This window comes from Marmota monax, unplaced genomic scaffold (assembly GCF_021218885.2).
Source record: "Marmota monax isolate L192 unplaced genomic scaffold, Marmota_monax_Labrador192_F-V1.1 WCK01_AAM20220418_F8-fsc00067, whole genome shotgun sequence".
Taxonomy (NCBI): domain Eukaryota; kingdom Metazoa; phylum Chordata; class Mammalia; order Rodentia; family Sciuridae; genus Marmota; species Marmota monax.
Window position 1 is genome coordinate 5,799,307 of NW_026695065.1, and position 15,694 is coordinate 5,815,000.

Below are 15,694 nucleotides of genomic sequence, written 5' to 3' on the forward strand. Positions count from 1 at the left end.
TAGAAGGAGCATTACAAATAGTTAGAAATAGGAATTATATATTAATAGTAATGATTAAAAAGATTTTAGATTCTGTTCATGCATTAACAGACAGAAAGATTCCCAATGCATCACCTATACAGAGCTGCCAACAAAATTGACAAAAGCAAACCTTCCCATTACATGAGTAAATCTTTTCATTGATCAGGGTTGACCAGCCTCTTATATATATATATATATATATATATATATATATATATATATATATATATATATATATATATATATATAGGGTATGCATTGAATGTGTCTCCTCATCTGCAAAATTCATATGTTGAAACCCCAATTCTCAATGTAATGAATGGTATTTGGAAGTGGGTCCTTTGGAAGTAATTAGGTCATGAAGGCATAGCCCTCATGAATTGGATTAAGTGAAAAAACACAAAAGAATATTATTTCAGTTTTTTTTCTCTCTCCTCACAAACTTTGCGAAGATACAACAGGAGGGCAATTTATCTACAATGGACAAGAGGGCCCTCAATAGGAATTAAATTGGCTTGTACCTTGATCTTGGACTCCACAACCTTCAGAACTGTAGAAATACATTTCTATTACTTTACCCATCTAATCATTGATAATTTTTGTTATAGCAGCCAAGCTGACTAAGCCAATATCACATGGTCACTTCTTATTATAAATATCTTTATGCATTTGTACTGATAGGAATAGAGTATAACAAAGATAGAAGTGAACAAGAAGTGGCACCAGTTATCACAAAAACAAGTCTGATAGAAAAAGAAAGAAAACAAAACATCTTTTGAATGACTGAATTCCTCCAATTTCATCATTTCATTCATTACACCAAACAAGGTAGGATTTACTGAGTGATATAAATTATTCAGAATAATTTCTGTTCTATATAGTCAGCAAGAACATGAAATACCTTTGCTGTCTATATCCATGTTAGAGGCATAACTATTTGATATAAGAATTCTGGACAATGGTTATGAATATAATCAACATACATATAGCTTAACATTTAGGATTCTAACAGGAATCAGTTGAAGAGTGATGGGTAGAAAATGTGTCCACCATGTTTATTGACAATGAATATGCTTAGATAAATGTAGATTTCTTCTAATTTAATGAATAATTTTAAAGAAAAAGAATTAGAATGTTGAAAAGTATTTTGCAATGCAAAATAGAGATCATTAACTCAAAATGTGGAGATCCAGAATAGCAAAAACAATTCTAAGCAGGAAGTGTGAATCAGGAGTTATAGCGATACCAGACCTCAAACTATACTACAGAGCAATAGTAACAAAAACAGCATGGTACTGGTACCAAAACAGGCGGGTGGACAGAATAGAGGACACAGAAACCAATCCACAAAACTACAACTATCTTATATTTGATAAAGGGGCTAAAAGCATGCGATGGAGGAAGAATAGCATCTTCAACAAATGGTGCTGGGAAAACTGGAAATCTGTATGCAACAAAATGAAACTGAATCCCTTTCTCTTGCCATGCACAAAAGTGAATTCAAAATGGATCAAGGAGCTTGATATCAAATCAGAGACACGGCGTCTGATAGAAGAAAAAGTTGGCTACGATCTACAGTCGGTGGGGTCAGGCTCCAAATTCCTCAATAGGACACCCATAGCACAAAAGTTAATAACTAGAATCAACAAATGGGATTTACTCAAACTAAAAAGTTTTTTCTCAGCAAAAGAAACAATAAGAGAGGTAAATAGGGAGCCTACATCCTGGGAACAAATATTTACTCCTCACACTTCAGATAGAGCCCTAATATCTAGAGTATACAAAGAACTCAAAAAGTTAGACAATAAGATAACAAATAACCCAATCAACAAATGGGCCAAGGACCTGAACAGACACTTCTCAGAGGGGGACATACAATCAATCAACAAGTACATGAAAAAATGCTCACCATCTCTAGCACTCAGAGAAATGCAAATCAAAACCACCCTAAGATATCTCACTCCAGTAAGATTGGCAGCCATTATGAAGTCAAACAACAAGTGCTGGCGAGGATGTGGGGAAAAGGGTACACTTGTACATTGCTGGTGGGACTGCAAATTGGTGCAGCCAATTTGGAAAGCAGTATGGAGATTTCTTGGAAAGCTGGGAATGGAACCACCATTTGACCCAGCTATTCCCCTTCTAGGTCTATTCCCTAAAGACCTAAAAAGAGCATGCTACAGGGACACTGCTACATCGATGTTCATAGCAGCACAATTCACAATAGCAAGACTGTGGAACCAACCTAGATGCCCTTCAATAGATGAATGGATAAAAAAAATGTGGCATTTATACACAATGGAGTATTACTCTGCATTAAAAAATGACAAAATCATAGAATTTGCAGGGAAATGAGTGGCATTAGAGCAGATTATGCTAAGTGAAGCTAGCCAATCCCTAAAAAACAAATGCCAAATGTCTTCTTTGATATAAGGAGTGTAACTAAGAACAGAGTAGGGACGAAGAGCATCAGAACAAGATTAACATTAAACTGGGATGAGAGGTGGGAGGGAAAGGGAGAGAGAAGGGAAATTGCATGATAATGGAAGGAGACCCTCAGGGTTATACAAAATTTCATACAAGAGGAAGTGAGGGGAAAGGGGAAAATAATACAAGGGGGAGAAATGAATGACAGTAGAGGGGGTAGAGAGAGAAGAGGGGAGGGGAGGGGAGGGGAGGGGAGGGGAGGGGGGATAGTAGAGGATAGGAAAGGCAGCAGAATACAACAGACACTAGTATGGCAATATGTAAATCAATGGATGTGTAACTGATGTGATTCTGCAATTTGTATACGGGGTAAAAATGGGAGTTCATAACCCACTTGAATCAAAGTGTGAAATATGATATATCAAGAACTATGTAATGTTTTGAACAACCAACAATAAAAAATTTAAAAAAAATACAAATAAATAAATGGTATTATAGCAACTGAAAAGCTTCTTCGTAGCAAAGGAAACCACAGAGAAAAGATACAATCTACATAATGGGAGAAATATAATTGCCAACTCTTTAGCTAACAAAGAATTAATATACAGAATAAATAAAGAACTAAAGAAAAAACTAATAAAACTCAAATAATCTAATTAAAAATGAGTAAATGATCTGAATAGCCACTTCTCAAAAGAAGAAATACAAATAGCCAACACATCTATGCTCCCTGCCATCTGACTTACCTATACAGTATATTAAAATATGTATATTATATTTTTTCACATTATTGATGTACTTTGCTTTATGAGTTATTTAGGCCCAAGGTCATGAAGAAGAAGAGACTAATAATCAGCTTGTTGACTTGTGTGGCCTCCATTCTGGTATATCTAATTTGCCAAGAGAAAAGCATGTTTCCAAATAACTGCTGCTCTTTCAGATTTGGCCTGAGAATAAAATTCTGGAGCAAATTTGAATCTGACCATAAGCCTTCAGTCCAGCTTAGCCTAGCCAAGCCCATGAACATGAAAGTAAATGTTTTTGTTACAAAATTCTGAGATATTAAGGCTACTTTGATTAATGACAGAAACCATCCTAGTGCAACATCATGAGAGCTAATCCTATTCCCCTCCACATCCTTCACAGTTTATATAATCCTTGTCCAAGTCATGAACAGATACATCATATTTGAAATAATATAATAAAAGAGTATTAGTAATTCTCATTATGAGATGATGAACATATTTTAACTATAGTTCTTGTTTCTCTGTTGAAGATATAGCTGCATATTTTCTAACTTAGTTGTAAATGGATCTTTCTTTAATTTACTTATTTTATATGCAGTGCTAAGAATTGAACCCAGTGCCTTGTACATGCTAGGCAAGTGTTCTACCACTGAGCAACAAACCAAACTCTAATTTACACCTTATTAACTGAATAACTGGGGCAAATTATTTGATCTTCCATTGCACCAGTTTTCCCATCTGTAAAATGAGAATGTAATCATACCTAATTCCTTACAGGGTTGCTGTGAAGATTAAATACATTAATACCTACCAATCTTTTGTCATAATGCCTAGAGTTTGTTGAATAAAGCTTAGTTTTGTTATTATTATTATTATTATTATTAATAGTATTATTACATTTACTCGGAGCAAATATAATTACGACTTCTATATTATAATTTGTATGCTTTATTTACTTAAATTCTATTTTTTCACATTATGACAATTATAATTCTTACTAGATCATTGGAATATTGTACTGTGATATGAGGAGAGTGTTTTTATCTGAGGTGTAGGAAATATTGGGCTTTTATTTTTTGTACTTTTTATAATTAATTTTATTTTGAGACAGTGTCTCACTAAATTGTTGAGGCTGGCCTTGAACTTGTATTCTCCTTCCAAGTAACTGGGATTACAAGCATGTGCCACGACACCTGGCAATAAGGGTAGTTTAGATTACTGAATGTAATTGGAAAAACAATAGTTCATCATATGAACAAATCAGATGAGATATTTTGAAAGGTAGATTTTAAAAGTCTGAATTAAAATTCTTAAAACTTCTTAAAGACTTATAGAAATGACCAGAGGCAAACATAAAGGAAATAGTTTTCATTGACACTACAAGTAGAGAATATTGATAATGACAAAACCTAGTATACAGTTTGAGTAATTTTGTCATATCAAGTATAATTTGAAAAAAGCTGATGAAAAACAATGAGAGTCAAAATTCAATTTCCCCAAAAAAGTAGTACAAAATTTTAGGGGCTAAGTTAAAAAAATTCAGATAAAATCTATTAGCCTGCTAATATCCCTTAATTTAGATGGAGATCTTGAAGCATAGTTGGGTTTTGAGAGAGATGAAAGATTCATACAAGTATACCCTTATTGTTGCTGTAGAAAAAAAATCAATCCTGGTCCCTAACAGCAAAAGAGATGGAGGAGAAAATATGTAATGATTTCATTTTTTTGGCAAGAGCAGCTCTGATCTATGAAGAAAATTTGCTCATTTACCCAAACTAGATTTGGAGGTAGGGAATATTAGGAGAGAAACTGTGTTAATGTGCATGTGGCTATAAATACATAGGGGAAGACAGTAACATCAAAGGTGGCTGTCCAGAAGAGGAAAATAAATGTATAGCTTTACCAATATAAAACTAGAACCCCTGTGGGATTTATTCTATAACAAAATATTTCAAATTTGTTTCTCAGAGTTCTAGATTGCTGTAGAGACAATTAAGAGAACACCACGAGGGTCTAAGAAAATTCATTTTCAAGATCTCCATTCATTTTGTTTTCTTAAGAGCTTGTCATCATTTGATGTGACAAATATGGTCTCATATTTCTATAATCTTCTTATAATATCTAATTACTCTGTTGTGTTGCCTCTGTTGTAGATATTTTTTTCCTGAGGTTTCTTTACTATAGGTTTATTTACTGTATTTTAATAATCACTACATGTTAATTCTTTTTCTTCAGTATTTTACAAATACTGAATAATATATATATATATATATATATATATATATATATATATATATATATATATATATAATGTTACATAATATTATGTGTGCACATACATATGTATATTCCTAATCACTGTGCTGAGAGGTAATTACTATTGTTAATTTCATTTTGCAAACGGAGAAATCAAGACACAGAGATCTTGGGAAACATATCCAAGACCACATAGCAAGTGGCAAGGTCAGAATATGAAGCCAGGTCCTCTTAAGTCCCAGAGTCCTTGTTTTTAATATAAATTTCTGCCACTCTTCAATGTTTCACTTTCATACTGTCAGGTTTTCTAAAATCTTGGGAGATTCTTCATGGTGCCCTTATTTTTTTTCTTTCTTTTTGAGATTTCTTTGCTAGTCTGTGAACTCTATTCCCTTAATTTAGCATTCATTAGGAATAATGAAAGATGCATCTGGCTAGAAAAGAAGCAGCAGGCAGCGTTTAGTGTATGTTTCTTTACCATTCTTCCTGAGTGTCAACACTCATGGTACTGTCCTGCTTCTTTCGGCTGCATTTCTTCATTTACTGCTCCCACTTGAGTGTTGGATATCTCGGCAACCCTTTACTTGGAAGAAAAGGAAGTTTTAGTAGCTTAATTGAATAATTGAGAATTTGTTTTGACTACACAAAAATCCATTTATAGAAAAAAATGTACGATAAATTGTATTAATTGACAGATACAGTAGTCCCTCCTTATCAATGGAAGATACATTTCCAGAACCTCTATGGATGCCTGATACCACAGAAACTACCAAACTCCTTATGCATTGTTTTTCCCATGCATGCGTATCTATGAAAAAAGACTAATAATAACTAACAATATAATGATTATAACAATATACTGTCATGCTATTCTTGCACTTTCAGGTCATTATGAAGTAAAATAAGGATTACTTGAGCAAAAACACCATGATATTTGATATTCTGATAAAAGGGGTGACTTAGTGTGTAATGGGTAGTGAGCACATATAGTTTAGGCACTGAAAAGGGGATGATTGGCATCCCATGTGAAAGGGCAGAATGGAAAACAATTTAAAACAAAGGAATATATTTGTAGTGTGTATGTGTGTATATATATATATATATATATATATATATATATATATATATATATATCAAACCCAATAGTCTTAACTTAAAATACCTTAAAAATTTATTGAGAATAGTAAATGGAAAAATGTTTAGAGGTCATAAAAAGTGCTGGGGTTGTGGCTCAGTGGTAGACTGCTTGCTAGGGTTCAATTCTCAGCACCACATACAAATAAATGCATAAAATAAAGGTCCATCAACAACTATTAAAAAAGAGGTCATAAAAAGGAAATAAAACAGGAAACATCTTTGAAAATATTTTATTTTCCACTTATGAAGTGTAATGTAAAACCATACATAATTTTTGCAAAGACAAAGATGTTATCAGTATATGTCAAGATGGAGGAAAATGGACACTACCATATGATGTTGCAGAACATGAAACTTGTTATAAATTTTAAGGCTTGCCATCTGGCAATACATATCTGAATCAGTTGTGATTAATTTCAAATATAAAAAAATCACAAAATAAGATATAAAAATATTGAAGTTTCTCTTTTACCTAACAACTTTAAAATCAAGTTTAAATATACAATATACAAAGAAATTACTAAAAGAAATGCAGTATTCTTGGGAGGATGAGAATATATCTATCCCATGAAAAAGAGATATGCTGCTATGAAAACAGGGCAAAAACAGATTCCTGGCTCCTCTCAAATCATCATAAGTCTATTAATAATTAGGCAGCATGGCACCAATCTGTGAGACTGAGTAGCAGCTACTACTTTTAAAAGGGGGTTATGTCCAATGATGCATCCATTTAATGGAAATGTACAGCCATTGAAAAGAATGAGGTAGAAATACCTGTCAATATTTTGAAAAGTGATATTGAGCAAAACTAACAAATTATAGAAGAGTGAATATAGTCTTAATTCATTAATGTAAATACACATGTAAATATGGATTTTTACTATAAATATATTTATGTAAATTCATTTATGTGTGTTTACTTAGAAATAAAATGTTGACATCCACATCCCCTTGAACACATCTGATCTCAAATCATCATAAATAAATTACATATAAAATTTTAATTATATTATTATACATCTACAGAATCAAACTTTTGATTGATTTTCTCTGGAATTTGGGAGATTGTTAGGTTCATATTAATTTGGAGATATTATTTTACTTTCTTATTTATATGTGCCTATTTTTTAGTTTATAACTTCATTGATGTTATCAAACACATTGAAAAACTACAGTTTTCAAGGCAAACTAACTTATGAGATCATCCATTGACAAATATGTACACTAAATACATTTTTGTAATATGAAATAAAATATAAACCAAAATAAATGAAAAGTCTGTCAGGTTCTTCTATAAAACCCCTTATGTGAAATTAAAGGAAAAGATCAATATTAGCCAATATCACCCAATGAGACCTGCTATGATAAAACATTAAAAGTCATCCCCCAATATCTACTTTATAACTATGAAATATTTTATTCACTCTGTGAGCTTCAGTTTTGTAGTTTGAGACAATAAAGAACCTGGAAATCATTAAAATCCATTTCTGGGAAATCATATTTCATTTTCACTAAAATGAATGCATTCTGTTAAGACGGTGTATATTTAATGGCAGTTCCTAAAATACGGCTTCCAGGAATTTGAACAATTCTTTTAAATGTTTCTATAAATCTTGACATGGTAAAGTGGATGAATATGAGCGTGTGACAGCTGTAGCAAGCCTAGTGATGACAAATTATAGAGAAGCTGTAAGAGAACAGAATTTTTAAAAATTTTAAAGGCTAACTATGGAATGTACAGATATTAAAGTAAATATTAAATGTTAAGTGTTGTTTTCCTCAATTATGAGCAGCTTTTAGTGTCAAATATATAACCAGAAGAAGAGATCTATAGTCATATCATCATCTTCTATTTTAACTAAAACTCATACTCATGAGCTTTGAGAATCAACTAGAAAGTTTAGGATCCTCAAATTTCACAAGTATAGATGAGACTTAGGAAACAATCATTATTTATAACATTATAATCATATATTGTGAAACATAAGTATAGAAATCAAAAGTAGATAAGGAATAAGTGAAACGATTCCAATTGTAATTTAATTTTCAGTTCTCTCATTTTTTTCAGGGCTTAGGGAAGAACAATTATTTTTTCTGCCTTTGTCTTTCCTACCAAAAATGACTTCAATTAACTCTTTCAGTTTTGCAGTTTTCCAATAGTGATGATAATCATAGCACAGTTAATAAACAATAGCATTTTACATATTTAGTGCAGACTACGTTCTAGGTTCTGGGAAAGTGATATATTCTATATTTCCTAATCCTCCTCTTAGTTCTATGCAGTGAATTTCTCATTGTAAAATAAGGTTAGGTATCTTGCTTAACCTCATATAGATAATGACTGGGTTGAGAGTAAAGCCTAGGCCTGTCTGATCTAAAATTCCGTATTCTTAACTATTTCTATTCCTAGTGAATAATTGTACTGAACCAGAGATAAAGTGTTTTATAGAACATTGAGTAGGTATTAGTCATTGTACTAAGTTTTAGGAATACACAGAATAACAAGATAAATATAGTCAGTCCCTGCCCTCAAGAAATTTATTCGCTAATGTGGAAGCACTTGGAGTGCAAGTAAATAAGCAAAATAGCAATAAATCCCTAGAGAATGTAGTATTTATTTTGCAGAAAATAAGAGAGAAGAAAGACGTCAATGACAGTGGTCCTAAAATCCTCTCTGAAAAAGGTAGCATTTAAATTAATATTTAAATAAGTATAAATCAATCACATAAATAGAGGTTATTGGAGAGTAAGGAGGCAGAATTACAGGAAAAATATTAATTATTGCTGCTTGCAATGAAATATTGTTGAAAAACTTGAGGTACAAATGCAAGCGAATTATGTGATAAGGGAAAAATTCTAAAATGTAAAGACAGAGATCACTAGAAGTTTTGAAGACCATAGTCAGGAGTTTGGATTTTATTCCATGTTTATTCCATGTGTAATGAGAAGGTTTTAAAACAGAGGTATTTTAGACATTTATTCATTCATTCAACACTTATTTACTACTGCCTAGTTAACTAGTAGGAAATGTCCTAACTGTTGGAGAAACATCCCTGAAAAAGAGATGCCAAAATCACCACCCTAGTCAGGCACAGTGGTACATGTCTGTAATCCCAGCCACCTAAGAGGCTAAGACAGTATAACAGGAAGTTTGAGACCAGCCTGGGCAATTTAGATCCTGTTTCCAAATAAAATAAAATGAGATGGGATGTAGCTCAGTGGTAGAGTACTTGCCAAGAATGTGTGAGGTCCTGGGTTTAAACCCCAGCACCCCTCCAAAAAAAATCAAAACTCTCAAAGAGATTATATTTTTATTTTAAACCTAGAAAATAAGGTAAATGTTTAAAATTCATATTACTTTAGAAGTTAATACTTGCTAAGGAAGAAAATAAACCTGAAAGAAGGAATCAGAAATTATACTGGTGATTGGAGGTGGTCATGGTGGCAATAATGGTAGAAGAGTTAAAATTCAGACAGTGTGGCTCTAGTTCAAGAATGTGACATTTGAGGAAATATTTGAAGGTGATGAGGGATCCAGATTTGTAGATATTGAAAAGAAGAATATTCCAGGTAGAAGAAATAGTTAATGCAAAAGCAATGACATGGGTCCATGTAAAGCAATATGCCGTAGCCATGAAAATATGCTGCTCACTCCAACTTACATGCCTGATGCCTGCAGCTACTACCCTTCTAGATCCACTAGGGCATGTTTCCTGAGCTCAAGCTTCCTATGGTCTGTTTCCAATCAATGACTAAGAATTGTAGAGCACTATGTCAGGCCCATTCTGGCAAGGTATGAGACTCCTACAGTATGTGACTCTGAATGAAGGATTTCCCATCATTCTGGTTGAAAGTTTCTCAGAGATACATGTCAGTTTGATACTTCCTATCTAATCTTCCTTTTATCCTTCTATGGTTGTCAGATATTCTCCATGGTCTGAAGGATCTCAGCACCTCCTTCTTCTTTTTCCTCCAAAAAAAATCTCTTGCACTTCTATTCCTGAAGTGTATAATTCTCAGTAGACACAAACAGAGTAGTGCTCAATATGACTTCTATGATTAAAGGAGAGTGAATGGTACTAAGAGATAGTGGGTGACAGACAACCTAGAGTCACTTGTGGTAAGAATTTCAAATTTTTCTATGTGATATTCCTAACATTGGGGAACTCTGAACATGTGGTTTTTTGTATCATTTAGTTTCTGATTTAACAGGATCGCTCTGACTACTACATTGAGAAGAGACAAAAGCAGAAAAGGGAAGAAGCAAAAAGGAGTTTTAAAGAGGCTTTTGCAACAATCATAATAAGAATCAATTGTAGTTTATTTCATTCCAAGATGGAGAGAAGTGGTCAAATCATAGATATACAGTTCAAGATAGAGTTTATAAAATTCAATTATGGAGAGTTTAATAAAAAGAATCTAAGGATCAATATTTTTCTTTAATATCTGTTAAATTTGAGATGTTTATTTAATATCTAAGTGAAAAAGGTGAATAAGCAAGTATTTGGCTTCAGTTTGGATAATTGATTCTGGATAAAGTATTAAATTGTGGGACTGGGGTTATGGCTCAGCGGTAGAGCACTCACCTCACACATGCAAGGCCCTGGGTTTGCTCCTCAGCACCACATAAAAATAAAATAAAACAAAATAAAGTTATTGTGTGCAACTACAACTACAAAAAATAAATATTAAAAAAGAATTAAATAGAGTCATTGCCAATATATAAATTATAACTTAAAAATAAGAACAGATGAGATCATCAGGTGCATTAGAGTAGATGGAAAAGAAAACAATTCCTAATGATTAAGAATCAGTATAAGGGCCAGGTGTGGTGGCATAGGCCTATAATCCCAGTGGTTTGGAAGACTGAGGCAGGAGGATTGTAAGTTCAAATCCAGTCTCAGCAATTTAGCAAAGCCCTAAACAATTTAGTGAGATGCTTTCCCAAAATAAGAAAAAAAATAAAAATAAAAAGGGCTGGGATGTGGCTTGGTTGTTGAGTGCCCCTGGGTTCATTCCCAAGTTCAAAAAAAAATAGTGTAAGGTTGCCAAATAAATCTAAGTCAACATGGAACAATTATAGGAATGAAAGGGGAGATATAAATAATTATAACCGGACAGTGATTATAAACCAGGTTTTTTCTGACTAAACCAAGACATATTATCATTTATGAAGAAAAAATTATTGAGGCAACTTTTTTGAGTTTTTGCATCATTTGGGTCTTCCAGTAGAAGAGGTTGAGATGGGTTTAGGAGGAGGAACAGTTGTGGGTAGGGCTGGAATTCCTATGAAAGTTAAAAAAGTAAAACAAAACAAAACAAAAAAACAAAGTCAAACAGAGGAATCCTTTATGATAAGATGTGGATCAGACACATATAAAAGTAAAGCAAGAGAAAGTTAGCCTCAAATTTTTATACAGTTATGATAAAGAGTTCCCCAATCCAATAGGGAAATCCAGAGTAAATATTAAATGTTTGATGACCCCCATGCATTGGGCACAATTGACTAGGCCACAGTCATTAGTTGAGGAATGCCCAGGAAGTGTATAGGCTTGATTTAAAGTCTGAGGTGCATTCTCAAGTCACTGAAAGCTTCAAGCTGTGAGCAGCTGCACTACTCACATATAAACATCAAGTTATTTCTTGGCAGAAGGAGGCAGAGAGGGAAGTAGGGAAGGGGCTACTGGGAAGATGTGTTCTTACTGAGCATTCTTCCAATGATCCATGTCCCCTATCCACACCCCACTGCCTATAGTTACTACACAGTCATTTCATTCAAACTAGGAGGGACTGATTAGTTGAAAGGGCTGATAATCTAATCATTCACCTCTGAACATTCCTGCATTAATACAGGCACTCTTGGAAGTCACTTCATATCCAGACCATAACATAAAGGTAAATACAAAGCTGAGAATATAGTGGTTAACTCACAGATTTCAAGAGGGTATGGGAGATAATAAGGATAAAAAATAGATGTTGACAAAGATATGGGGAGAAAAGTACAATCATACTTTACTGGTGGAACTGCAAATTGGTACAACCACTCTGGAAGCAGTATCAAGATTCCTTAGAAAACGTGGAATGAAACCACCATTTGACCCAACTATCCCATTCCTCAGTTTATACCCATAAGGACTTAAAATCAGTGTACTACAGTGACACAGTCACAACAATGTTTATAGTGGCTCAATTCACAATAGCCAAACTATGGAACCAAACTATGTGTCCTTCAAGAGATGAATGGATAAAGAAAATGTAATTATATATAGATAGATATAGATATAGATATAGATATAGATATAGATATAGATAGATAGATATGAGTTGGAATATTATTTAGCCTTAAAGAAGAACGAAATTATGGTATTTACACGTAAATGGATCAAAATGGAGAATATCATGCTAATTGAAATAATCCAGCCCTAAAAAATCCAAAGACAGAATATTTTCTATGATATACAGAAGCTAATTCATAATAACAGGGAACTCTAAGGAAATATAGTACTTTGGATTAGGCAGAGGGAAATGAAGGCAGGGGAAGGGATACGGGGGTAAGAATGACAGTAGAATAAATTAAACATTATTACTCTATGTACATATGTGATTACAGAACTGGTGTGATTCTATAACATGTACAAACAGAGGAATGAAAAATTGAGTTCCATTTGTGTACAGTGGACTGATTAGAACATATAAGAAAAAAAGAAGGCACCATGGTGAATTGTAATTCCTAGAGAGATCAAGGGATTACTGAATTTGAAATTCTTTAATTAGGGCACAAGTCTTAAAATTACAATCATGAGAGTGCATGACAATCAGGATAGTATATGAGATCACTGATGAAAAAGAGTTCTAGAAACTGAAAGTTCAGTAAATTGGAAGAGGCAACAATAGAACTATTGATTAAAATTTTTAAAACCTTGCTTTGGCCTATTGTGAAAAATTAACTGTTTGGGAAAAAGAACAGTGATATGGAGACACTGTAGATCAGAAAAGATGGTTGGATGGACTATGGTATGGTAATAACACACAAAATAAGAAAAGTGAACATATGACTTTATTTTTTAATTTTAATTTGTTATATATGTTGGAGTTGGCGAATATAATGCTATGTGAAGTAAGCCAGTCCCAACAAACCAAATGCCAATTTTTTTCTCTGATATAAGGATGCTGATTCATAATGAGGTTATTTTGGTGGTAGAGCCAATAAGAATTGCTGATATATTCATGTGGGAAATGATGAAGAAGATCACAGGGATGAATGATAGGTATTTTTATTTGAGTAGTGAAATGGATGCTGGTACCATTTACTAAGATGTGAAAGACGGAGGTACTAAAAAGTTGACTGTTACATTAGAATTTTCTTTAAAGACATCTAAATTTGGGCTGGGGTTGTGGCTCAGTGGTAGAGTCTCGCCTGGCATGCGCGAGGCCCTGGGTTCAATCCTCAAAACCACATAAAAATAAACAAAATAAATGTATTGTGTACAACTAAAAATATAAATATTTTTTTAAAAGACATCTAAATTCAAGATGCCTGTTACACATGAGGTGGAAATTTCTAAGCAATTGGATATTTGCATTAAGAGTGGAGGTTTATGCTGGAAAGCTCAGTGGTAGATTATGAGAGCTATAACCTAACCAGGAGATTAATCCATTTGTTTGATTAATAATTTTAAAGGACTATTTTACTGGGTTGTAACTCTAGGAAAATAGGGTGTGACTGCATAGATAGGAAGGAATTAGGTCACTGGGAGTGTTTTTGGGATTTATATTTTGTCCCTGGCACCTAGCTTGCTCTCTATGCTTCCTGGATGCTCTGAACTGAGCAGCATTCCTCTACCATGCCCTTATACCATAGTCACTTCCCACCCAGACTAATGGAGTCAGTCAGCCATGGACTGAACCCCTCAAATCATGATCCAAAACAAACTTTTCCTTATCTAAGTTCTACTTGTCAGATATTTTTGTCACAGTGACACAAAGCTGACTAACATACTTGATTACAGCAAATATGCCACATCCTTGGAAATGTAGTTACAACCAAGAAGAAACAAAAAATAAAACTCTCACTAAAGATGATTTTGTAAAACAACTACAAAAGAGAAAATACACCAGTACCATGAGAAATGGTTATATCCCTCATGGGAAAGTACCTTATCGAGGAAAGTAGAGATAATTAAACAATCTGAAATTGTGGGAGGCCATCCTCACACGTGATTTGAGTTACCTCCCTGGCTGGGTGATAGGGCTTAGACACAGCTGTGTCAGAGCATTCCCCACCCTTCTCTAAGTCTGAGGGCTTGTCTGTGCAGAGGCATGTCTGGCCACTGCCAGCCAATCATTGCCCCTGACCTTGGGATGCTGCCCCCTTAACCTTCATTGGATGGGATTTTTTCTGGAATTTTTGTTCCCCAATAAAAGTCCACTCCCTGGCGTGTTTTCTCTCTCTCCCTCTCTCCCTCTCTCCCTCTCTCCCGCTCTCCCGCTCTCCCGCTCTCCCTCTCTCTCTCTCTCTCTCTCTCTCTCTCCTCTTCAGTAAATGTAGCTACCCCATTAGGTGGCTGGAGGTGGGAGCTAGGAGAAGCCATCCTGGAGCTGGTTTTAAAGGTAATTAGAGTCTTGCCTCTTTAATTTAAAACTCCCTAGCGTTTTCTCATGATTTGAACCTTCTTTAATGAAGCCAGCGCTGGTCGCTTGGCAGATGAAATGAATTGCTTCTTCTTTAATAATTTATTAGGGAAATACCTAACATACCCAAAAGAAGAAAGATCCACATTATCTAAATTCAATAATTTTCAATGTTCTTCCAGCTTTGTTGTGCACAGCCCTACAATTATTTTATGCAAACTTAGTTCAGAATGAATCAAAAATATTATGCTGTTCTAAATATTTTAGAATACATCTAATAGATAAGTACTTATTAATGCTTCCTTAATACCTTCTCATACTTAATTTGTAGTTTAATCTAGATTAAATTGTTGAAAGTTAAACCATGGCAGGAGCTAGAGTTAAAAAGAGAATACTGGCTGCAGGAGGTAGACAGACAGTAATAAAATACCCAGGCTTCTCCTCCTACTGACCTCCACTCCGCCACCACTGCCTAC